We start from the raw sequence: 26,917 nt of genomic DNA, 5'->3' as shown, positions 1-26,917 counted from the left end.
ACTCCTTTCCAGGGGCGTACATAGAAATCATGGGGCCTCATAGCAAAACTCTGAATTGGGCCTCCCCCCTCTCCCCCTTGCAATAAAAAATAGAATTATTGCAGCTGATCCGTTGGGGTGTGGGGTTTAATCTGATATTCATTAGAAAAAAAGCTTGTGAAGTGTTTTTCGTGAGTCTTTTTTTACTTTTAATACAATTATATGTGTATTATGTTTGTTATGTCAGCACGCAGCATCTAAAATGTTACAATGGCAGAACTGGAACTAGCTCCAATCCTGCCAGCTGCAGCGATGTGTCACCTGCATGTTATAACAGACACCAACAGGCAATGGTGCAAGCTCAACTCCTGTGTCTGCACCATGTATGTGCATGTACATAGCAGAAGCTAATGAGGATTAATAAAATAAAAAATATATATATATATATATAAAGTCCTCCCTACATTGCCCTAATAGAAATAGGCTATTACTAATTGAGCAACAAGGGGCAGGGACTGGACCTGTCTCAGAACATGAAGTATATGTCTATGGGGGGTTGTGTATAGTTGTACTGTATGTATAAACACCAGCACATCCACCTGTGCCCCCTCCCCTCCACATTGCAGTATTATGTGTCTTTTCACACTTACACACAAGTGATGAATGCTTCAGCTAGGGGTGTTGGATCCTTGAATTTAATCAGTTACACAGAGCTGAGGGCCACTCTGGAGCAGGAAGAGCCTTCACACTGTGCTCTCATTACTCCTGTAATGACGCTGGACTGAGGCACATCCGCAGGCAAAGTCAAAAGCAGAGTCAAGAGTGGAGGCCAGGCGCTGCTGTCTACAAGTCCGCTGACCAGTAGGGAGCAGAGCATCTCCCTGCTTATTGGCCAGCTGACTGTTCTTACAGGTAGAAGCTAATGCTGGCAGCAGTGGCAAGTAGCAGGTGGCTTCAGGAGGAGTTCTCAGAAGTGCTGGCATTTATCTGTCCAGCATCTGTATGTGTCGTGTAATCAGGTCAGAAAAGGGGTGGGCCATTTAACCTGGCCCCCGAAGCTCACGGGCCCCATAGCAACTGCTTGGTCTGCAGCATTGACGGTACGCCACTGCTCTTTTCTAACAAAAAATATAACCCAAAAAAGTACAGCTATAAATATTGGCCGTATCAGAATTTTTGTTTTACTGTTCTTAGACTCTGCAAAAAAAATGTTTGTTTTTTTAAGGTTTCTGTTGCATTTTCATGCTTAGTTTTCAGTGCCACTGTATGCTATAATATTAATAATAATAATAGCTCTGTGCACGCCACTGTAACAATTCTGTTTGTTTTCCATGACTTTTTGATGACCAGAATAGTCAACAGTACCATTCTTTCCTGAAAAAAATAATAATCCATTAGGATCAGTTATGCAGTGAATCCTTCATTAGTCCTATCCATGATGATGACATTATTAAGTACAATATAAACCGCCAATTATTTTTTTATGCATGTGAAGTGGAGATTTCTAAAGTTAATCTGTTTTCCCTTAGTCCTAACAGCAGCACTTTAGTAGAATATTTCTGCCCCGGTGTCCTAGTAGGACAGATGAAATGTTTTATTTATCAAATTAAACACTTAATGAACAAGAACACCCTGAGCCTGCATAAGGATCATTAACCTTTTTTACCTTGTTTACTTTAAAGAAGTAATCTACCTGGGGCTGGAAACTTGTACCACTGTCAGAGCTAAGGGAACACAGATTCATGTTAGATTTCAACGATTCCCTTTTATCGCACCAGTATTGCAAAAATTGAGATTTCGCATGACTTAACTCTATAGCGAGGCTCTTCTTATCTTGCAGAACTCAAAAAATCTAGCTTCCAAGAACTAAAAAGGCAGCATATACTGGTTGATAAATAATTATATATTTTTATCATTTTTGGCATTCTATATCAGTTCAAAATGCTCTCTTTATTTCCACTTTTTTATAGAAACATAGTAACATAGAATGTGTCGGCAGATAAGAACCATTTGGCCCATCTAGTCTGCCCAATATACTGAATACTATGGATAGCCCCCGGCCCTATCTTATATGAAGGATGGCCTTATGCCTATCCCATGCATGCTTAAACTCCTTCACTGTATTTGCAGCTACCACTTCTGCAGGAAGGCTATTCCATGCATCCACTACTCTCTCAGTAAAGTAATACTTCCTGATATTACTTTTAAACCTTTGCCCCTCTAATTTAAAACTATGTCCTCTTGTAGCAGTTTTTCCTCTTTTAAATATTGTCTTCTCTTTTACCTTGTTGATTCCCTTTATGTATAGATCAGGCATGCTCAACCTGCGGCCCTCCAGCTGTTGTAAAACTACAACTCCCACAATGCCCTGCTGTAGGATGATAGCTGTAGGCTGTTTCGGCATGCTGGGAGTTGCAGTTTTGCAACAGCTGGAGGGCCGCAGGTTGAGCATGCCTGGTATAGATTATATTACATAGTGTCATGAAAATAAAGTGAAATTTATTTTCATGAAACTTTACCAGTTTGCACTACTATGCCATTTAGAATACCATGCTTCATTAGAGCTAGAAAAAAAGTGGAAAAAAAACTCAAGTTAAGGGATCGAGTTATGTGCTATTGTTTAGTTGAAAAAATCTCAAAGGGCTTAAGTATAAGAATAAAGGGATATTTTGTATAACATACACATTCCTTCCTATAAATACAGAGATTACTCCTTTTGCTTTTGTGTGGAAATGTTGGTGCTTAGAAAGGAATGTCCTTGTTTTACTCCTGCAATAAACATTTACATATTTAATATATACATGCACATTTCATCGCTATTGCCGTGTTTTCCAAAAGGGCAACTGGTATAGCAACAGAAGAATACATTTAGAAGAGAGCTATTTGTTCATGTTTCATCATATTACTTTTCCTCAAATTACACCAAAATGTTGGGAAACTTCACAAATGTTCCCCTGGATTAGCTCAATTTCATTTAATTTGCTTCAATCTTTTTTTTTTTAAACAGTAGTAGTTTAAAAGTCAATTTATGTCTATAATTTCAAAAGCTAAAATCTACATTTTGTGATTGTGGTTTAATTTAAACTATTAAAATAAATAGTCAATGTTCCAGCTTCTTTAAACTTTTTTGAAGTATGTTCAGATGACTTCAAAGTAAACATCAGCATAGCTAATATTAGTACTTAAGGGTCTTGTTCTATGATCCAGACTGATATATTATATTATTACTAACGGTCTTTAACCTTAAACGACATTAAACAGCTCCCAGAATCAAAGTTTGTAGCCTGTACTAATAATAATCTGTACTTATGCAGTGCTAACAAATTCCACAGGGCTGGGAGAGGTAACAGCAATTAAAATGAAAAGTAATCAAAGTAAATAGACAAAGGTAGACAGGTTCTTAGTTCTTACCCCTAAGATTTTGCAATATAAATGGAATAGTGACACAATAAGTTAAAGATACTAATTTTGTCCAGGGACCGGCGCCTTCCTTTTGCATGAACCCATCACTCTGCCAGTATCTGAACTAACAAGGTAATGAGCCAAAAGTAGCTAGTTGAGGTCAAGATGGAGTAAAGATACAGTATCTGTGACCACATAAGGTTGTATGGGCCTACAGTAGGTTATTTTTCAAGCCTTCCTTGATGTTTTCACGGCAGTGAGATTCAAAGAATGTGTACAGCATGGGACAAGTCTGGCAGATGGGATTGACAAGATGAAATAAGGGAGATCAGAGAAGTATATAGACAAAATTAGTAATGCGATCCCATGGAAAATATTATCTGGTTTTAAAAAAAAATTATATCCAAGCTTGCTAAAAAAAAAAAAAATCTACTAACCTGGGTGAGTGTTGTTACATGTCGGCACAACTACATGTATGTGTTGATCTACACATTTCTGCAATTTTATACATCTCTGCTTTGGGTAAAAATAGGCACTTGGATGGGAAATAAAGGGTTCTCAGCAATATAATATTCATTAAAAGATACAGCATTGTTTGACCCAGATCCAAGATCTTCATCAGGCATGTGCAGAATTATGGGGAGCTTAGTAAACTAGTATGAGAACTTTATACTGTGCTTGGCATCCATCTAAGACATTTGGCAACAGGGCAGACATTAGGGGACAAAGTAGTCAAATGCCCAGGGCCCACATCCCCAAAGGGGCCCTTTTCTAGTGGCCTTCCTCAGGGCCATATCTCACCTCAGGCAGCAGTTTAAGTCCGAGCATGAGAGCCTATGGCTCATGTCTCCAGCGTGCAGCCTCATTACATCAAAATTACATCACTGCATCCTCCTGAGCCGAGTCTTCGCTCCACCTCCGACCCAATGCAGGAGGTTGTCATGATGTCCTCACGACCACCTGCACTGGGATATGGCAACTAAGGCCGCAGGCTGGAAGAGGCCTGTGGCCTGCATCACAGACAGCATCAGGGAATAGGAGTCATATATATATATATATATATATATACGTCAGCACTTCTGCTGATGGGGGAGCAGGGAGCATTATATATACTTGCACTAGAGGGGGGAGCAATATATACTGGCACTACAAAGGGGCGGTGGCAGGAGAGCACTGCACATACCGGCACTACAGGTGGCATTATAATACAGGGACCACTACAGGGGGGTTATAACTGCAGGGGGCATTAGAACTACAGGGTCACTGCAGGAGGGCATTATAAATACTGGTGGCACTATTATGACATTATTACTACTTGGGGTACTGTGGGGGCATTATTATTATTGGACACAATATGGAGGGCACTGCTACGAATGATGGCACTCTTGGGGAACATTATTACTATTGGGGGCATTGCAGGTTGGAACCCCTGAGTGGGGCGTTTGTGTTGAGAAGGTGGGGATGATAATACCAAAATTAGGAACCTAAATGTCTGTGTGGCAAACTCTGCAAAGGCGAGACGTGGGTGAAATAAGTTGTCAATGTGGTCTGGTCCAAATGGAGAAGATAAGAAAAGAGAGATCTACATCAGTGGACACATCACTGGATGTAAGAGGTATGTAGTGCTGTATTACCCTGTATGTTTGGTAGCACAGAATCCAATGTCCATCCAAATATGTCTTTAGCAGTAGGGCTGGGGTGCGAGGGGTTTGAGTGACAATTTGGCAGTGGGCAGGGGGATGGAAATCAATTTGTCCAATTTTTGCCTTAGGCAGCAAATAATCTAGAATTGTCCCTGCCCTTCTCTAATGTAATCAAGCTCTTTAACTATGAAATGCAGGTTATGGTGGTTTTTCTTTTTTTCTTTTTTTTCCCCCGAATCTTTTAAGACCTTACTGCTATATGAACTGGCTAAATTTGATTGTGTTACAATACAGTCCTGATCAAAAGTTTAAGACCACTTGAAAAATTGCAAAAAATCATATTTAGCATGGCTGGATCTTAACAAGGTTCCAAGCAGAGCTTCAACATGCAACAAGAAGAAATGGGAGTGAGACAAAACATTTTTTGAGCATTCAATTTAATGAAAACAACAAATAAACTGAAACAGGCTGTTTTTCAGCTGATCAAAAGTTTAGTACCACACCTCCAAAAAAAAACTAACCCCCCCCAAAACAGAAATCCAAACTTCCAAACATGGACTCAGTAATGAGTAGCTCCGCCGTTTTTGTTTATCACTTCAAAAATTTGTTTCGGCATGCTTGATGCAAGCGTTTCCATGAGGTGAGTGGGAACATTTCTACAAGTGGTGAAGACGGCCGCACGAAAGCCATCTACTGTCTGGAACTTTTGTCCATTTTTGTAAACTTCCCTTGCCATCCATCCCCAAAGGTTCTCAATTGGATTTAGATGGGCCAAAAGAGTGATGTTATTCTCCTGGAAGAAGTCCCTTGTCCTGCAGGCATTGTGTACTGTAGCGTTGTCCTGTTGAAAAACCCAGTCGTTACCACACAGACGAGGGCCCCTAGTCATGAGGAATGCTCTCTGCAACATCTGGACATAGCCAGCGGCCGTTTGACGCCCCTGCACTTCCTGAAGTTTCATTCTTCCACTGAAGGAAAAAGCACCCCAGACCATTATGGCACCCCCTCTACTGTGGCGCGTAGAAAACATCTCAGGTGGGATCTGATTGTCATGCCAGTTACGTTGGAAACCATCAAGGTTACATTTTTTCTCATCAGAGAATAAAACTTTCTTCCACCTTTGAATGTCCCATGTTTGGTGCTCTCTTGCAAAGTCCAAACGAGCAGTTCTGTGGCGTTCAAGGAGACGAGGTCTTTGAAGACGTTTTTTTGTTTGTGAAGCCCTTCAGTCTCAGATGCCATCTGATGGTTATGGTGCTGCAGTCAGCACCAGTAAGGGCCTTAATTTGGGTCGAGGATCGTCCAGTGTCTTGACGGACAGCCAATTGGATCCTCCGGCTCAGTGCTGATGAAATTTTTTTGGGTCTTCCACATGACTTTTTTGTTTCATAACCCTCAGGATCATTTAAGAAATTCCAAATGACTGTCTTACTGCGTCCCACCTCAGCAGCGATTGTGTGCTGTGAGAGACCCTGCTTATGCAGTTCAACAACCCGACCACGTTGAAAAAGGGAGCGTTTTTTTAGCCTTTGCCATGACATCGTGTGACTACCTGACAGGAAATGACAATGAATCCACATCTTTGCACAGATTTGGCCTTTTAAAGGCATGTGGTCCTAAAATTTGGATCAGCTGAAAAACAGCCTGTTTCAGTTTAATCGTTATTTATAATTAATTGAATGCTCAAAAAATGTTTTTTCTTACTCTTATTTCTTCTTGTTGCATGTTGAAGCTCTACTTCGAACCTTGTTAAGATCCAACAATGTAAAATAAGATTTTTGGCCATTTTTCAAGTGGTCTTAAACTTTTGATCAGGACTGTATTTCATTTGTGGTCCCATTTCAGATTTTTCCCAGGAATACATATTGTCTAGATTTATGTCTGTCATCTTTTTCCCACCCAATAAGCATTGCTAAGAAGACTCTTCTAGTTGGAGACTAGATGACATATAATGCTTTACTCTAAATGCTCTTCCAATTTCTTATTTAGGTGGAATTTCCGTAAAGTATCCAGTCCCCCAAACTGTGGATCAGGATCCCTGGCAGGTGTTGCACTCACCAGAAATCTCGAGATCTCTCTAATTTGCTAGTTTAGACCCCCTGGCCTGAATAAATACCTCCTCACTATTTAACACTTGTTTGTCTTTTGACATAATAGTGAATGTACTGTTGTTTCTTATACTGTAGATCATGTGGTGCCTCTTATGGTGCTCAACACTGCACCAGCCAACTTGTTTTTCATCAAATTAAATATGCATTTTGACATGAAAATAACTATACGGTATAGTATTCTTGGATCCTAGTAGAATGCCAATAATGTTTGCATTTTTGATAAGTCCAGGCAAACATAATGGAGCAGACTTACATATCTAACTGGCATAAACTTGATAGGTTAGGTCATGACTAGGTACTTTACATTAACTATTGGCTGGCTTACATTTTATACAAGAATTTTGGTACAAATTGGGCACAAAATGTTGCATCTTAGCCCATTCCCCCTTTTCAATTAGGTGCAGATCATTTCTCAAACCCAGATGCACCAAATCGTGACGAATTGCACACATTTTAACCCAATTTACACCAAAATCTAGTTGCACTCACATTAGTAAATCTGGGCCATTGTATTTTAAGCCTCAAGAATTTGCTGGTTCTTTTGTCATTTGCCATATTTTCCAGTAGTGAAGTACGCAGAACCAATTTTGCCTTGAAGGAGACATCATCTTAATGATCACTGTTAAATCTGTTAATGATTTAACAGTGATCATTTTTCTAAATATATTTCATTAACAAATCCCCACCCCTTAGAAAAAAATAAACCTATACTTACCTGACTGTTGTCTTCTGTCTCCCCTGGTTACGGCCACCGCTCTTCTCAGGAATCGCGGTGGCCGCGCGTGCGCAGAAGACTTATTTTCTTCTCCCGGCCGGCCGCGCGCTGTATACTATACTGGCCAGGAAGAAGTCACCAGGGCGCATGCGCGGACTCGGCGTGCGCGTTCAGTACAGCGCGCAGCCCGGCCGGGAGAAGACATCAATCAAGATGGAGCCAGCCCCCTGCCGAGTGCCGAAACCAGGAAGTGGACAGTGCTCCGGGAGCAGTTAAGTATAAAACTGCGTGTTGAGAAAACCCCTTTAAATATAAATTCACCGTAAATCAATTTAGCCCATTGGGCAGCATTTGCATCCGCTATTGTTATAAACTGACAAATAAATTGCCATATATTGACAAGTATGTGCAAATCTTTGAAGCTGGAGATAATAGATTCCACCAGTGCAAATATTATGTGCAGCTCATTTCTAGTATGCAGCTATGTGTCTATGCTAAATGGAGAGTGCTGACATATAGTGCAGACGGGATCCTTTTATTTCTTTTTATGAAAGGTAGTCATGTTTCTTTCATTTTTGTAGCCTCTTTTTTATATTACATTTATGCATCTTTATAACTATATTTTTCTCCCAGTAGCCAACAGAATCAGCATCATAACAGATAAAAAAAAGTAGGTGCAGTTTGTTATCTATGTTTCTTCTCTAGGCATCCATCAAATAGCCATATACATTCTTAAAGGTAAACTTAATAAATGCTATAGATGCTGCATCAGTGTGCAATCAATAGTGTTGAGTAAATCGAAGCATCCAAAGTGGAATTCGATCTGAAGTTTAGGAAAAATTGGATTTGCAACAAATCCAAATTTCCTGGCGCTTCATTGTAACAAATCGTTTTGTTTCTAAAATTGCAGCTACACGTGTTAGAAAGTGAAAGTAAGAAGCCCGGAAATGCGATATGTCCCATAATGCTATGCAGCCAGCCAATCAGCAAATCACCATCCCATGTGATGTCACAGCCTGATAAAAAGCCTAATCCCGCCCAATCATGGCCATTTTACTGTGATCTGAGCATGGGGAGAGACATAACAAGCACTAGGGATAGTGTTCAAGAAGCCTTTAATTGTGGAATATTGGATAGGGAGACTGCAAGGACAGTGTAGGACGGTTGTAGGGAGAGTTTTTACACAATGTAGGGAGAGCATAGGGAGATTGCAGGGACAGTGCAGCCTCTGTAATCTGAAGCTGAAGGGATCCATAGGAGACAGCCCACTTGTTTAATAGATAAGAAATTCCATTAGGTCTTGATTCTCCAATTGGGGTGAATAAGCTGTATAGTTTTACAGTTATTGGGGTGTCTACCTTTTTTCATAGATAGGCAACCCTGTTAGGCCTTGATTCTCAAACTGGGGTGAATAAGCTGTTTAATTTTACTGTTATTGGGCTGTCCCCCTTGTTTAATCGATAAGCAATTCTATTAGGGCTTGATTTTCAAATTGGGATGAGTAAGCTGTCTATTGTTACTGTTATTGTGCTGTCCACCTTGTTTCACAGAAAAGCTATTTTATTATGCATTGATTCTCAAATTGGGGTGAATAAGCTTTCTAATATTACTGTTATTGGGGTGTCCACATTGACATTGAATAGCTTATTTTGCATATACAGTTACTGTACAATATGTCCAACAGACAGTTGCCAGTACTCTCCAAAGGAACAGGCAGTGTGAAAAATTGCTGGAGTCAGAAGTAGTAGCAGAAGAAGGAGGGTGGTAGCAGTAGCCGAAGCAACAGGCCACAGCTGCTAGTGCAATCCAGTGGTCGTGTTTTGACGACCAATCCTCAACATCATCTCAACTGACATTAGACATCCACAGCCAGGAGTCAGTTCCTCTGACACCACACTTAGTTGGCATGGCTCAGCAACAAGCTCTGTGCCATCACCTGTTCTGGCTCAGGGGACAGGAGATATGGCGCCTACATCTAATGGCCACTTAAGCCCTATGGGGGCAGAACTGGCAGAAGAGGAGGACGAGGAGGAGGACATTAATGCCCAGGAATTGTAAACAGAAATAGGTGGTTTATCTGCCCAAGTGACAGGAGAGGAGCAAGAGGAGCAGGATGAGCTGGAGGGTGATGATGAAGACTAGGCAGATGACCCTGACAGACCATGGCAGTATACGGTGGAAATGCATGCAGGGAGTCACTCTGATTCCCCTGTGCAAATGGCCAGATGCATTCTGTGTTGCTTGCGTAGTGACAGCCACATTATCCCCATTCGGCAGAGGGATGACTTCTGGCTCTCCACGATGTTAGACCTTCACTACTGGGACAAAATGGGGGCCTTTCTTACACCTGTTGAGAGGGATGATAAGCTCAACTACCATCAAGATTGTTTCTTCACCCACCAACTGAAGAAACCACCCAGCAGCAGGACTTGGAGCAGAACCTGAACCAGCAGGTGGCGGCTCACTTGGAGTGTACCCTGTCACCCCAGATCCAAGATCCCCTGGACTGCTATGCAGCCAAACTTGAATTGTGGCCGCAACTGGCCCAGCCAGTAGTGTGGCATAAGGACAGGTGTTTAGTGTGGCAAGGGTCATAGTTACCCCAAAGAGAACTCGACTTTCAACACAAAATCTCTTTTTAAAGATGAATCAGGCATGGATCCAGCCAGGATTTCCACACACTCATGCCTGATGCATCAGACTAGATCATTCTGGCAGTAATGTTCTGACTGCAAAGTGCTGCCACACCAGAACATTGTGAAAAATGGCCAGTTACTCCTGGCCACATGCTTCAGCCACTGTTCTGATGCTGGCACCCGCCTGATGCCACACACCTGCTGCCTCTGCTGCCATCTTCTCCTACTGTCACCATCTTGTGCTGTTACTGCACCTGCTGCTGCCCCACCACCCGACCATGTGACTGGGCCACTACGTTAACTCCTCTTGCTGTTGCCACCTTCACCACTCTGTGACTAGGCCATTATGTTGACTCCTTTTGCTGTTGCCATCCTTTCCACTCTGAGACTGGGCCACTCACTATGTTGACTCCTCTTGCTCTTGTGTCCCTATTTGACCTTGTTGACCTGACTGTTTATTTTGCCCTTCTTCTGATCTGCAAGAGAACCAAAAAATTTAAAACACAACGGATCCTGTCTTTGGGGCATCCATAAGGCCTCTATCACATGGTCAGTATTTTGCATCAGGATTTGATTGTGATTTGGAAGCCAAAAGCAGGAGTGGGTCCAAAACACAGAAGATATACAAATATTTCCATTACGTGTCATCTCTGTTTTGGACCCACTTCTGTTTTTGCCTCACCAATACTGATCAAACACTGATGCAAAACACTGACCAAATACTGACTGTGTGATAGAGGCCATTAAAGTCCTGCATAAAGGACTTCTTCTCCATCTAAATAAATCCGATTTCAGAGGTAAATGGCCAAAACTCGTGCAAATTGAGCATATGTCCTCTATCATTGTCACGACCCTTGGTCATGGTTGTGACTCCTTGGGAGCCGCATGCAGTTGCCCGCGGTTTGGTGTTGTGTCAACCGCAGCTGGGGGCACTTAGTTGTTTGCCTCAAGTGCGGTTGCCGCGGACAACAGATATGCGTGCGGTTGCCCTTGGCAACGTGTGTTTGTGTGCACTTCCCGTGTCTGGTGTGCACGGGGGTTATTGTGTGCACTTCCCCTTTAAGTTGATGTTTTCCCTTCCCTGGTGTTGGAAGGGTTAACTAGTGTCACGACCCTTGGTCATGGTCGTGACTCTTGTGGCCGCATGCAGTTGCCTGCGGTCTTGGTGTTGTTGTCATCACAGGTGAGGGCTATAGTTTGTTGCCTCACCTGTGGTTGCCGCTGGCAACATTGGGTATGTGGCAGCAGAGCAGCCTGAGCGGTGCTAGGCAGCTTGCTGCAGTAGGCATGCGGTTGCACCTGGCAACCTCTCCTATAGGTGTGCCTTTTATCAGTGTGCACGGGGTGTTGTATGTGTTGTGTGCAATTCCCCTTTAAGTTGATGTTTTCCCTTCCCTGGTGTTGGAAGGGTTAACTTCCTTCCTAGTGTGTGTGTGCACTGGGTGTGTCTGACTGTGGGTGTGGCTGCTTGGCCCTATAAAGCCTCAGTGGAAGGCAGTAGTCAGAGAGGGTGCTTCAGCCATGCTTGCTGGAGACATCCTCCTGGTTATTTACCATCTGCCAGTGAGGGCCACCCTGGTGGTCATAAACTTTATGTCTGGTGTTAGTTTATGGTTTATGTGTTATTGCAGCATATGGTTTACTGGGTTCCCGTGTGATGTCTGTTGTGTGCTGTGTCCTTGGTGTTGGTTGTGGATAACAGCACTTGCACGTGGGTTCCAGGTTGTGTGTCTGTGGCAGGTAAGTGTGGTACTAGTCTCACTTACCTGTCAATACCATATGTCTGTTTATGTTCCCCCCTTTCTATGTAGCTGGGCCAGTGAGACTCCTGTTCCTCCGTGTCTAGGAGGAACGGGTCGTCTTACCCTGCTCCTAGTCCAGGGCCACCCTGAGGGCGAGCAGGAATATCAGGTTCCGGAGTATGAGCCCTCCTACCTTCAGGGTTGGCTCATACGGATAGGAGACAGGGTCAGAATTAGGGATGTGTAGGAGGTGACCAGCTCCCTAATTCTCTGTCCTGGCCTTGCAGCGACTCCATCTGCTGATACCGCACGGCTGAGGGTTTTCCCCATCCTCAGCCGTGACAATCATACAGTATTTTGCATCAGGATTTGTTCATGATTTGGAAGCCTAAAACAGGAGTTGGTCCAAAACACACAAGACATGCAAATATTTCCATCACGTGTTATCTCTGTTTTGGACCCACTCCTGTTTTTGCCTTACCAATACTGATCAATTACTGACCAAATACTGACCATGTGAAAGCGGATGCTTAAAAGACAGGATCCATTTTTGGGGGGGTTGTTCTTCTAAAAAATAAACAGTGACGTCAACACAAACTTACAGCCGACACTATCTCCACTCTGTCATGGGCCCGCTACTTGTATCAGCGTGTAACAGAACAGGTTCTCTAGCAATCTATGTGGAATCAGTAGATGGTGCAAAAGTAGAGCGCTCTTTCACTGTATAGTAGACTCTTGGGCCACTGCACAGTTAAGTACATTATACCTGATGCTAACATTCACCTGTAAGGCTGAGTTCACACTTCAGTTATTTGGTCAGTTAATTCCAGGAGTTACTGTATGGTGAGCCAAAATCAGGAGCCAATCTTACTCTCAGATAAGGTATCATGAAAAGATCTGCACCAGTTCTGTATTTTTGACCCGTGACTGACTTGCCTGTCATAGTGACACACAGTAACTGTTTCACGACCAGAAAGGACTAGCTGTGTGTGTTGCTTCAATGCACAGTGATGTACACTGAGATACACTCTCCCCGAAGGCCGGGATATAGCTGATTTAACTCACTTTGTGACAAAATAACTCGGAATGAAGCTAATTTTTTGGAAAATTTTTTGAGAAACGTCCGGATCAAATTTATGAAAACTTTGCTTATCTCTAACAATCGTGGTAAAACAAAGTTCCTGTCTGAAATTACAATTGCATTAACAAAACTTAATGTAATTTGTAATTTCCCTAGGGGTAAACCCCACCGGTCAAATATTGATAGCCTATCCCTTGGTTGAACTTGATGGACTTTTTTAAACCGTATTAACTATGTAACTATTCTAAGGACATAGCACCAATATGTTCATTTTGGTTTAATCGCATTGTTACTAAAAAGAGATGCCACTTTTTAATATTTTACTTCAGTTACTCATACATTTCAACATCTGTGCTTGCTGTCAGTGGAATATTTACTGAAAGCTCACACGGATTTACAGGAATTATCTAGGACATTCAACAATCTCAGAAAAGAAAGGTAGAATCCTCTGCCGCTACATCCCTGCAGTTCTAGTGCTCTCTTCTTTCTCTGTTGTTGTCTTGCAGTGATGACATTGCGACCACCTGTCCATGACCACTACAGTCAATCACCACAGCTCCAATCCCCCTTAACTGTAGGTGAGGTGTTGTACCGTAGATTACCTCATCTTCCTTAAGTAGTTGCAGAAGAGTTAGGATTTGTTTTGCACAAATTGCTCAGAATGACAGCCGCCAGTTTACAGATCAGTAGACGGAGAAGAAAGATCACATGAGAGTGGGTAGAGCCCTGGTGGGCTTGCAGCCAGCCCTCTCTTCGGCACAGTCAATCATGAAGGCCTATACATGCAAGTCCAGGATGAATGAGTAGATAAGTCATAGAACAATAACATAGCCCAACAAGGAAATTCTGCTGCTTTGTAGGGATAGACAAAGGAGAGCGAGGATGTCAGACAGAGAATGAGAGATAGTAAAACACAGAATGCAGAAAGAGAATGAATGCCTTTGTTTCAGCGAGTGTGTTTCATAGTCAGGAGAATATAGATAGATTTACAATAAATTGATAGAGACTCGGTCAGTCGGTGGCAGGCAACGACTGCTGTGAGGGAAGGCTGCTGCAGCTATGCTAATCAATTTCATACATTAGTTTGTGACCAACGTTCATCACATCGGTCACAAATCTTGGACTGGAATGGAAGAGCCCGCAGCCAGCGTGAGTGCAGAGGAAACAGCAGCATCAGTGGTGCGACAGGCGGGTAATTACTGCCCAAACTATTTTCCTACACAGAGAACCCCTTTAATTCTGGTGCTGATGATTTACCACTGCCTTCTGAAACAGACCTCATAAACATGATGTCACTCAAAGTTTTGCATATATCTGAAACTGGTGTATTGTTCTGCGTCAAGGATTTATACAGCAGTGTTATATCTGTGTCCAAGTGACATTTTTTTTTTTTTTTTTTTTTTTTTACAAATAACTCAAAATTGTAATCCTGGTGCAGATATTGTGCCATTGCCTGCTGATACAGAAATTAGGAACGTGACATCATTCATTGTTTTGCATTTGCTATTAGCGTTATCCAAGTTTTACATATTGTTTTGCATCAAACTTAGCCAACAATAGCAGCTGCAACAATCAACAGTACAGCACACTGTTAGTCGACAGACTGTGTGACTTCTGAAAATGTTTTTTTCTTCATAACTATAGGCCCCAAGGCAGAATAACATGGTGCAGGCTCATTGTACCTCAATTATAAATAAAACCTGTGATAAAAGACAGTGTGGCAATGAATGACTAATGTACATCATCAGCCAGTAACGGTCCTCATACACATTAGTCTTTTGTCGGGAGAACCAGCCAGTGTTAGAGGGTTTGCCTGACACTGTAATGTGTGTAGGGAGCTCCCAGAAGATAAAAAATTGGGTAAAAGAATACTTTCAACTGATCCTTTTGTTTTTATGGGAGATAGAGCGCTGCCAAAACTGTCTGACAGTGGCTTTCTCCACTCTCCACTCTCCGCATAGAGTACACATACACGTTCCACCAAGCTGAATGTGTATGTGTATGGAGTAGCCAGGAAGGAGTCAAGAGAGATAACGGTCAGCAAAACAATACAATGTGCTTCTTTGTACAATTATTACTTTTAAGGAACATGTGTGTTTTGGGCTTCCCTAATGCACAGCTAAATACATTTCTCTCAGAAGCAGGAGGTGTCTTCTGTAGAATCTGTCAGCACTGTATTGCTGTGACGTCCTTTCCCTTACTTCCCACTATGTTTTCAGCTCTGGAGCTCACAGAACAGATAAGGAGGGGGAACTCACACTTACAGAAAGACAGTAGACTCCTGTGAATTCAAAAGCAGTGTAGAAGCAGTTCTTTTATCAGGCTCACAATCTCAGCTCGCTCTGACACTGCCCCATTTGCACTCTGCCGTCTTCTGTGTCTGTTACTAGGGACAGATCTTGCCTAACAACAGGCAGCGGGCTGCAAATTAGGAGGAAGTGAGACCTCTAGTAGTCATGAAGTTACCGCTTTTTTTTTAAGGTGGATGCAGGCAGATTTAGAGGGTTAGGGTTGCTAGTTACACTATTCTCTAGTAAATGAAATGAAATTGTGTGAAAGTGCAGTGACTCTTTAAGAATGTCGGTAGCCATAATTTTAAAAAGCATAAAAAATCTGACAGGTTGTTTGTCACCAGTGGCTTCCATGCATTTAACCAAAGCCATATATGTCAGTGTCACTTTGACATTACGAATGCTGTCTTGGTAGTAAAGATCTTGAAAGGGTTTGGATACAGTCCTAGGAGACCTCAGAGTGCCATACATAACTTTTCAGAGCAATTGGGGCACTTTCGAGTTAGGAAAAATGTATTCAGACTGAATCAAATTTGACAGTTGATTCAATCAAATCAGAATCACAATGAATTTCTGCAAATTCTGATAAGTTGCAGAAATTGTAATACCACTTTAAACAAACCATGTATATGATGTATATCAGTCATAGAGAAAAGTCTTTAAAATGTGTATCTAGTTATGCCAAATGTATCATTCATATCTACCTATTTTTTTATAAAGTTCTGCCATAACTCGTAATTATATGCAGCCACTGACAGTACTAATAGAGTGTCATTGGGAGACCTCATAATTGGTCATTATAAGGTGTAATATAATAATTATCACATACAGTAGGTCAGGCTGAGAGACCTCTTTTCTTGGAGTGAACGCCATAACAAAGGGTTAATCCAACACAGGCGCTGGCATCAATTCCCAGTATTGCAGACGGTGATACCGTTGATACCACTAAGAAAAAAGATCAAAATAGTTCCATCCATACTGTGTTCACACCAGGACACATGTCCCCAGCTAATGACTCCCAATAAAGAATCTTCAATCCAAGTGACGATCAATCAACAGCTCCCAGAGAGGTGTGAGCTGCCCCTTCACAGGATTGGCTGCCCTTGACCCTGCCTGGGGAGAAAGTGCTGCCCCCCAGTGGCCTTCCCTTCTCACCTCCTGGCCGTGTGCTGGCATTGCAGCTGCTACCTGAGAGAAGCAATCACAGTCTAATCCATCCATTCTCACCAGCGCCTAATCCCATTAGCACACCTGCAATAATAGCCTTAGTAACAAATGTCTCCTTGTCCTTCTAATGGTGCTGGCTGTGTGAAGTGACTATTACAATGCCTTTGGTTCTTGGTTATTTTCATAAGGATGAGAAAGCTCCTCTTCCATTCAAAGAGAAAGAACAAATTGTATCCAGTGCACTAAGCAGCCCTGTGTAAATACCAGTATATAAACATTGCCTTACATTAAACCGCAGGAACCTTTTACACCAAACTGCTGAAAAGTTTACGGCAAAGCTTTATTATCTCCAGCTCTAGAGTCCCGCATTTACTGCCAATAACCTCCTCATATAGGGAGGGCACTGGAGGCCACCTAGTGAGGGCTCTTACCTTTCCAGAGTTTGACACACTCACAAGTTCTACAGCTGAAGAATAGTAAAAAATATAAGAATAACATAATAACAATAGTAATAACGGTAAATATACAATAACATCATCCTTACTATTAAGGCTCATGCACACGACACTATGCATTTTGCGGTCCGCAAAAAACAGATCCGCAAAAATACGGATGACATCTGTGTGCATTCTGTATTTTGCGGAACAGAACAGCTGGCCCCTAATAGAACAGTCCTATCCTTGTCCGTAATGCAGGACAATAATAGGACATGTTCTATTTTTTTTGCGGAAGCGGAAATACGGAAATAGAATGCACACGGAGTACCTTCCTTTTTTTTTTTGCAGACCCATTGAAATGAATGGTTCCACATACGGTCCCCCCAAAAACGGAACGGACGTAAAAAGAAAATATGTTCGTGTGCAAGAGCCCTTATTATGATCATTATGAAAAATATTTTTTTTTATTTTCTGTAAGAAATCATTATTATAAATTCTTGGTATTATTATTATTATTATTATTTTTTTATTATTATTACTACTATTATATTATTAACATCACAAAGGAATAATAATAAGAAGAAGAATTCAAGAATTATAATATTATTATTTTCACTATATATTTTATTATATATATTATTATTTTTTTCAGTACATTTACACTCAAACAAAAGTGGGTAACTAACTGTTCAGAATTATAAAAATCCAAATAAAGAGCATTCTGCAGTAAAGGAATAAAACAGTGACACCGTGAACACTGGGAGACAAGGCATGAAAATGGGGGGGGGGGGGGGATTGAGCTCAATCTAACTACAGGTATGAGACAGATACTCTGACAAATAGAATTTTACCTTTAATGTCAACTTGTCTTCTTCCTGGAGATTAATCATCATACACAAAGTATTAGACAATCCTGTAAGGGCTCATGCACACAAACGTATTTTCTTTCCGTGTCTGTTCCATTTTTTTTTTGCGGACCGTATGTGGAACTATTCATTTCAATGGATCCACAAAAAAAAACGGAAGTTACTCCATGTGCATTCCGTTTCTGTATGTCCGTATTTCCGTTCCGCAAAAAAAAAAAATAGAACATGTCCTATTATTGTCCGTATTACGGACAAGGATAGGACTGTTCTATTAGGGGCCAGCTGTTCCGATCCGCAAAATACGGAATGTACATGGATGTCATCCGTATATTTTGCGGATCCGTTTTTTTGCGGACTGCAAAATAGATACGATCGTGTGCATGAGCCCTAAGTCTCCGTTTTTTATCCATTCCTGTGATGCAAAGGTGATTTAAATATTATATAGATAATAAATATATCACCAAAAGTTTACTATGCTTTCCAAACTGTCCTGATCCAGTGCATGCATTATCAATCATCATTTGTAAAATGGATATAAAAGCCATATATTATTAGACACATGCTTATGTATAAATATGATGATGACAGATAGATAGATAGATAGATAGATAGATAGATAGATAGATAGATAGATAGATAAGAGATAGATAATATATATGAGATAGATAGATAGATAGATAGATAGATAGATAGATAGATAGATAGATAGATAGATAGATAGATAGATAATAGATATGAGATAGATAGATAGATAGATAGATAGATAGATAATAGATATGAGATAGATAGATAGATAGATAGATAGATAGATAGATAGATAGATAGATAGATAGATGATAGATAATAGATATGAGATAGATAGATAGATAGATAGATAGATAGATATGAGATAGATAGATAGATAGATAGATAGATAGATAGATAGATAGATAGATAGATAGATAATAGATATGAGATACATAGATACATAGATAGATAGATGATAGATAATAGATATGAGATAGATAGATAGATAGATAGATAGATAGATAGATAGATAGATAGATAATAGATATGAGATAGATAGATAGATAGATAGATAGATAGATAGATAGATAGATAGATAGATGAGGAGGGATACGTTTGGTTTATTATACTTTACATTGACACTTGTGATAAGTTGGTAACAAATCTTTACTTTACCAGTTAGATATTAGAAGGTTATTGCTGAGTGTAATAATTCAGAATGCTACATTCACAGCCCAGACAGATGTTTCTCCCATGGCTTCCTATACCCTGAAGTAAATGTATTTATTTGGAGCTAATGCTCTACAGCAACTACGGATTTGACCAACTTTACTTATTTTAAATGTTAAATGTGTTTGAAAACGGTGTCTTTACTTGTGGTTTGAGTGGGCAATAGCATCGATTGTAAGTAAATATTTAATAATGTGAATCTTAATTATTATAAACGTAGAGACATAATCAATATTAACGTTTTATTTTGTCTGTTGTCTGACACTTCGCTTTTTATATTGGCTGCACTGTTCCCGAACATCCACTAGACGGCGCTAAAGATCAACTCAAACTACATCGCAGGGCTGTGGGGTTGACTTTTCTGAGCCTGAATTGTTGCTTTATCTCCACTACAAACCTAATGTCTCTGCCTTTACGGTATTGTAGTGTAAATTGTAAATTTAATATGAAACTAATGTTCAAAAAGCAATGGAGCTTGTAAATAATTTGCATAAAGCAAGCCTCAATTTGCACTTGAGTAAATTGAATTTACAACAAAGCAAGGCTAAATAATATAGATCTTCTTTGTTTGTTAATTAAACTTTTGCCATACATGCGATTTCAGCCGGCGCAGTACCGCAGAAGTAAGCCGGGCTGCGATACACATGATATAGCGCTTCATTACTGCTGCCACTACAACAACAATCGGCTGCGAAATATAATGGAAGGGAAAAACCGCATGTTATATGACTCTGTCAATTTATGCAAATGTAATTATAATACAAGATGTTGTAGGGTCGTAAATACCTGATGGAGTTTACTGTGCAGCGGCAGCGGGGAGTGCTGTGCACCGGGTGGTGGGTATTAATGTGTATCTGTGAGTATTACTGTGTGTGTGTGTGTGTGTGTGTGTGTGTGTGTGTGTGTGTGTATTAATGTGTATGTGTGTGTGTGTATTAATGTGTATATATGTGTGTATTCATGTGCATGTGTGTGTATTAATGTGTATATATGTGTGTGTATTTATGTGTATGTGTGTGTACTAATGTGCATGTGTGTGTGTATTTATGTGTATGTGTGTGTACTAATGTGCATGTGTGTGTATTAATGTGTATGTGTGTGTGTATTTGTGTGTATGTGTGTGTATTAATGGGTATCTGTGAGTATTAATGTGTATGCGTTTGTATTAATGTGTGTATCTGTGTGTGTATTAATGTGTATCTGTGAGTATGAATGTGTATGTGTGTGTGTACTAATGTGAGTATGTGGTTATTAATGTGTATATACGTGTTTATGTGTATATGTGCATTAATGTATATGTTTGTATTTATATGTGTATACTAATGTATGTGTGCATTAATGAGTATGCCTTTCTGTTGTACCTTAGTGTGTATACAATATATATATATATATATGTAGTAATGTACAAATACATACATATATACTTCCATTTACATATAATGTATATATATATATAGTGTGAGTCCCATGTTAACCGTTTCTGTCCAGGCTCGGCTCTGACCTCTAGGTGACTCCTGAGCCGGAGCAGGCGTCTTTTGTTCCCCCTGCACATAATGCCCCTTGTCCTAATCCCGCTCTGAGCTCCTCTCCTGTCTCCTTCCTCCGCCGCTGCTCTTCTCTTCTCCTTCCATTGCCTGTAAACAACAGCACACCAGTCTGCTCCATCTGTGCCCCCAAATGCCTCCTTATCAGCCGCAGCATTCCTGCACTATCTGCTCAGGACAAGTCCATACCTTCTCCTGGATTTCTCCCTTTCCTCTCCCCTCCTGTTATCCCCCTTTCTCCTGGAATATACAATATTTAGATAAATAGTTCCCAGTTCCTAATGGAGGCTGAAGTCATTGAAACACGTCGGACTGAGACCTGGTCCAGGGCAAGTCCCACCTAGTCCTGTGCTATTCACTAAGGTGGAGGTGCGATGTACATAGCGCTCATGGGTCTAATCACTGATTTACCGTCAGTATAAAGGAGAGTACACATCCTATATCAGTATACATGAGAGTACACATCCTATATCAGTATAAATGAGAGTGCACATCCTATATCAGTATAAATGAGAGTACACATCCTATGTCAGTATAAATGAGAGTGCACATCCTATATCAGTATAAATGAGAGTACACATCCTATGTCAGTATAAATGAGAGTGCACATCCTATATCAGTATAAATTAGAGTACACATCCTATATCAGTATACATGAGAGTACACATCCTATATCAGTATAAAGGAGAGTACACATCCTATATCAGTATAAATTAGAGTACACATCCTATGCCTGTGCTGCAATATTAATATAAGAATTCAAAGTAATTGTAATACAAATATATATATATATAATCAGGTGCAATTATTAGTAGTATTATTGTCATTATTACTATTTCTCTTCTGGAGGAGCCAGGCTTTTCTATGTGCTACATCCTGATTATTTCCCCCTCCTCGGCCTGTTGTTGTGCTCAGTACTTTACATTCAGGTGTCAGGGCTGCAAATCTGACTAAACTGTTTGCCAACTGTAAAACTCTTACCCACCATCAATCCTGCACAAACACCACTGCTACTGGAAGACCATCATCCTCATCATCATCATCATCATCACTGCCAGGCCCAGAAATGGGGGCTCTAAAGTTTAGGAAGTTTCTGTCTCTTGAATGTAGCATCATAAGTAAGTTGCATCTTTACCTATTGATAATAATAATAGCAGTATTAGTGACAGTAGTAGTGATAGCAGAAATAGTAATAGTAGCAGCAATAGTAGTATCAACAGTAATAGTATTGGTATTAGTGGTATTAGTAGTAATAATAGCAGAAGTAGTAGCAGTAATAAAAGTAGTAGTACTAATAGAAGTAGTATTAGTAACAGTGGTGGTGATAGTAGTAGTAATAGTAGAAGTAATAGCAGTAGTAATAGTGGTAGTAATAGCAGTGGTAGTAGTAATAGCAGTAGTAATAATAGTAGTAGAAGTATTAGTAGTAGTAGTAATAGCATTAGTAGCAGTAATAATAGCAATAGCAGTAGTAATAGCAGTGGTGGTGGTGGTGGTGGTAGTAGTAATAGCAGCAATAGTAATAGTAGTAATAGCAGTAGTAGTATATTAGTATTGTACATGTAAAGCCTATTGCTATGGGTTACACTGAGTACTTCAGCAATCATCACTCTTTCACACATACTTCACATCATTATCAGATTCCTTTGCAGTAAGAAGAAATGAGAAGACTGCCCCTGGGCCATCAGCAGACCCCCCACTGCTCTCCCAGACCCCTCATCAGGGACGAAGCCCTCACTTTGGTGGATTTGGGACATGTCTCCTCCACACCCTGTGACAGGCAGCTGACTGGGGATCAGGGAGAAGGAAGTCTCCTTACCAGTCTCTGCCCTATGATGCAGCTGGCAGGCTCACCCCTTCTCTCCTCTCCACCAGGGCATCCCCCATCACAGTGCTCCTCATTAACCCCCTCCCTGCTGACCAGGGCTTGGCTGAGACCCTTCTGCTGAACACCTCGATGACAGCTCCTTCCATCTACTAAACAGGATCAGACAGCAGAGCAGAGCTGTGTCCTGTCATCTGCAGCCACCAGAAGGTACAATATCCCATAAAGTAAACGATGGAAATAAAAGGGATCAATCCACAGCTTGCTTAACCCCTTTTATACGATTGGAGCACAGCAGAGCTGAACTGGTCATGTCTAGCAGTGCTGTGTTTGTCACTTGGAGGTATTAGGTTATGATATGAGCGGTTGCAAACCAACTTATTGAGTCCTATATTAACTCCATGCACAGAAGGAATGGCTGAGAGCTGCACTCAGCTCTGCTACGTCTGCCGCTTCTCATACAGCAGCACGGCGCCCTGCTGTAGTGTGTAGCCCCGATAGGAGTGAGGTCCCCCCCGCCTCCCGCACATCGCTGCGCCCTGCTGATCGATTATTTGATAATTGATTTTCCCGCTGACCAATCCTCGCCCTTCCCTGGCCCGCCGCCTTCTGATTGGACCGGAGGTTTTCTATTGCTGCCTACTGAGATTTGGGCTGGCTCATTTTCCCATCTAAGGAGGGGGGTTTTCTGTGCACTGTACAGTCTCAGCATTCCATACAGTGTCATAGTGTGTAAAGTTTTCATTTCCTGCAGAGTTATGTGTCTACATGTGCTGCAGCTCCGGATCAGTGTGCAATCCTCCGAGAAACCTGCAAGAAAGTATATGTGAAGACATATGCATTATACATTTGCAGACACTCACTCATGAGATTTATATTTTTTTAATTATACTTTTACATTACTCTTATATATAACACATATATTACTTATTATACTTATATGTCGGCCACAATACTTTACACTTACATTATGCATTATATCTATATTATATATTACACTTATACTTCACTTTCTACACTACACTGCACTTGTATGTATACTAAACTTATATACTGCTCATTATACTATACACATATTATATGGTGCACACTATTGTATATTACACTTATATACTGCTCATTATACTATACACATATTATATGGTGCACACTATTGTATATTACACTTATATACTGCTCATTATACTATACACATATTATATGGTGCACACTATTGTATATTACACATATATACTGCTCCTTATACTTTACACATATTATATGGTGCACACTATTATATATTACACTTATATACTGCTCATTATACTATACACATTATATGGAGCACACTATTGTATATTACACTTATATACTGCTCATACCATACACATATTATATGGAGCACACTATTATATATTACACTTATATACTGCTCCTTATACTTTACACATATTATATGGTGCACACTATTATATATTACACTTATATACTGCTCCTTGTACTTTACACATATTATATGGTGCAGACTATTATATATTACACTTATATACTGCTCATTATACTATACACATTATATGGAGCACACTATTACATATTACACTTATATACTGCTCCTTATACTTTACACATATTATATGGAGCACACTATTGTATATTACACTTATATACTGCTCCTTATACTTTACACATATTATATGGTGCACACTATTATATATTACACTTATATACTGCTCATTATACTATACACATTATATGGAGCACACTATTGTATATTACACTTATATACTGCTCCTTATACTTTACACATATTATATGGTGCACACTATTGTATATTACACTTATATACTGCTCATTATACTATAAACATATTATATGGAGCACACTATTGTATATTACACTTATATACTGCTCCTTATACTTTACACATATTATATGATGCACACTATTATATATTACACTTATATACTGCTCATTATACTATACACCTATTATATAGTGCACACTATTATATATTACACTTATATCCTGCTCCTTATACTTTACACATATTATATGGAGCACACTATTATATATTACACTTATATCCTGCTCATTTTACTTTACACATATTATATGGAGCACACTATTGTATATTACACTTATATACTGCTCATTATACTATAAACATATTATATGGAGCACACTATTGTATATTACACTTATATACTGCTCATTATACTATAAACATATTATATGGAGCACACTATTATATATTACACTTATATACTGCTCATTATACTTTACACATATTACATGTAGCACACTATTATATATTACACATATATACTGCTCATTATACTTTACACATATTATATGGAGCACACTTATGTTAAACTTATATACTGCTTATTATACTTTACACATATTACATGGAGCACACTATTATCATGTTAAACTTATATACTGCCACATATATTTATATTAATAATTATACAATGCACTTTATATACTTCACTTTATATATTACTCTAGATGTTCGGCTCTCTACATTGCACTTTACACAGAACATTTGCATATTGTAGTTTATATGTGACATATATTGGCCTTTGCACATAACTCAGACATATTACATGAATATACATTATTTATTTACACCTGTGTTTGCTGTTTGCCACATAAGTCCATTTTCTAACTTATCTGATAATATAAAGAATATATAATATACACGTATGTGCTGGATGTAGATGTGCTTCATTCTTCAGTGTGCTGTCAACATGGCTTGTGTGCTTCATCCATCTGTATGTCTGTATGCTTCCCTCCTGAGTGCTGTTACCATGTGTATGCACTTCTGTCTGTATGGCTCTGTGCTGCACTACAGTGGATGTGTTGGCCACTTGTATAACTAGGTTATTCCTTTCTCTGTGCTGTATGACTATGTTCTCCAGATCACATGTGCATGTATGTGCTTCATTCACTCTCATGTGCAGTCAGCATGCTTATGTGCTTCATTCCTGTGTATGTGCTGACTACATGTGCCTGTGCTTCATCCATTTGTGTGTGCTGTCTGCATCTGTGTGTGTCTCATAGGTATGTACTTGTTGTGTGTTGACTGCTGGTGTATGTACTTCATTGGCTTTCATTCAGTGGCTGGACTGTCTGCACTTGTGTATGTGCTCTATTACTTGTGCATTACGTATTTGTAATTCAACTTATTTTAATCAGAAGAGTCAGATGCACAGATATACCTGTAGCTTCTTCTGTGCCCTGGTTCCTGCATTTATATTTGCTGCATGCAGTTACCATGTGTCTATTCAGTGACTGTATTGTCTGCAAACATCTACATGCACTGCTGACATCTAAACGTGGGATCTGCACAGGATCCCTGAATATACAAGAGGTTTTCCTGTATGTGTGTTCTGCACTTGTGCCCAGTGCTTTCTGCATGTATGTGATTTCTGCATGTATGTGTTTTCTGCATGTATGTGCATTCTGCATGTATGTGTTTTCTGCATGTATGTGTTTTCTGCATGTATGTGCTTTCTGCATGTATGTGTTTTCTGCACTTGTGTCCAGTGCTCCCTGCATGTATGTGCTTTCTGCATGCATGTGCTGCCTGCATGTATGTGCTTTTTGAATGTATGTGTTTTCTGCATGTGTGTGTTTTCTGCATGTATGTGTTTTCTGCATGTATGTGTTTTCTGCATGTATGTGTTTTCTGCATGTATGTGTTTTCTGAATGTATGTGCTTTCTGCATGTATGTGTGTTCTGCACTTGTGCCCAGTGCTCCCTGCATGTATGTGCTTTCTGCATGCATGTGCTGCCTGCATGTATGTGCTTTTTGAATGTATGTGTTTTCTGCATGTGTGTGTGTTTTCTGCACTTGTGTCCAGTGCTGCCTGCATGTATGTGCTTTCTGCATGTATGTGCTTTCTGTATGTATGTGTTTTCTGCATGTATGTGCTTTCTGCATGCATGTGTTTTCTGCATGTGTGTGTTTTCTGCACTTGTGTCCAGTGCTGCCTGCATGTATGGGCTTTTTGAATGTATGTGTTTTCTGCATGTATATATGTTGCTTGTGCATGTGAGTTCTGGACATGTCTCCTACGTGTGATGCATGCATAGGCATGTGTTCTCTGCATGTACATGAGTACTGTACATGTGCCCTTCCTGCATGTATATCTGTACATGTATCATGCATTCAGTATGTGCTGAGTGAACCTGTATATGTATTCTTTCCCTATCTTCACCATGTGCCGCCTCGATGTACTGTGTCTCCCTGCACC

At 40.2% G+C, this 26,917-nt stretch overlaps 1 long non-coding RNA gene across 1 annotated transcript; it reads right to left on the bottom strand.

The window, feature by feature from the left end:
* Positions 1-1,239: 1,239 nt before the first annotated feature.
* On the bottom strand, positions 1,240-22,603 carry LOC122933710. The gene is made up of 3 exons (XR_006388538.1): positions 22,475-22,603; positions 21,836-21,985; positions 1,240-1,353 (listed from the first exon to the last, which is right to left on the bottom strand). It is a non-coding gene; the product is annotated as an uncharacterized LOC122933710 (long non-coding RNA).
* Between the last annotated feature and the right edge of the window lie 4,314 nt (positions 22,604-26,917).

This window comes from Bufo gargarizans, chromosome 4 (genome assembly GCF_014858855.1).
Source record: "Bufo gargarizans isolate SCDJY-AF-19 chromosome 4, ASM1485885v1, whole genome shotgun sequence".
Classification (NCBI taxonomy): Eukaryota; Metazoa; Chordata; class Amphibia; order Anura; family Bufonidae; genus Bufo; species Bufo gargarizans.
The sequence above is the reverse complement of the archived record's forward strand: the minus strand, read 5'-3'. Positions and strand labels throughout refer to the sequence as shown.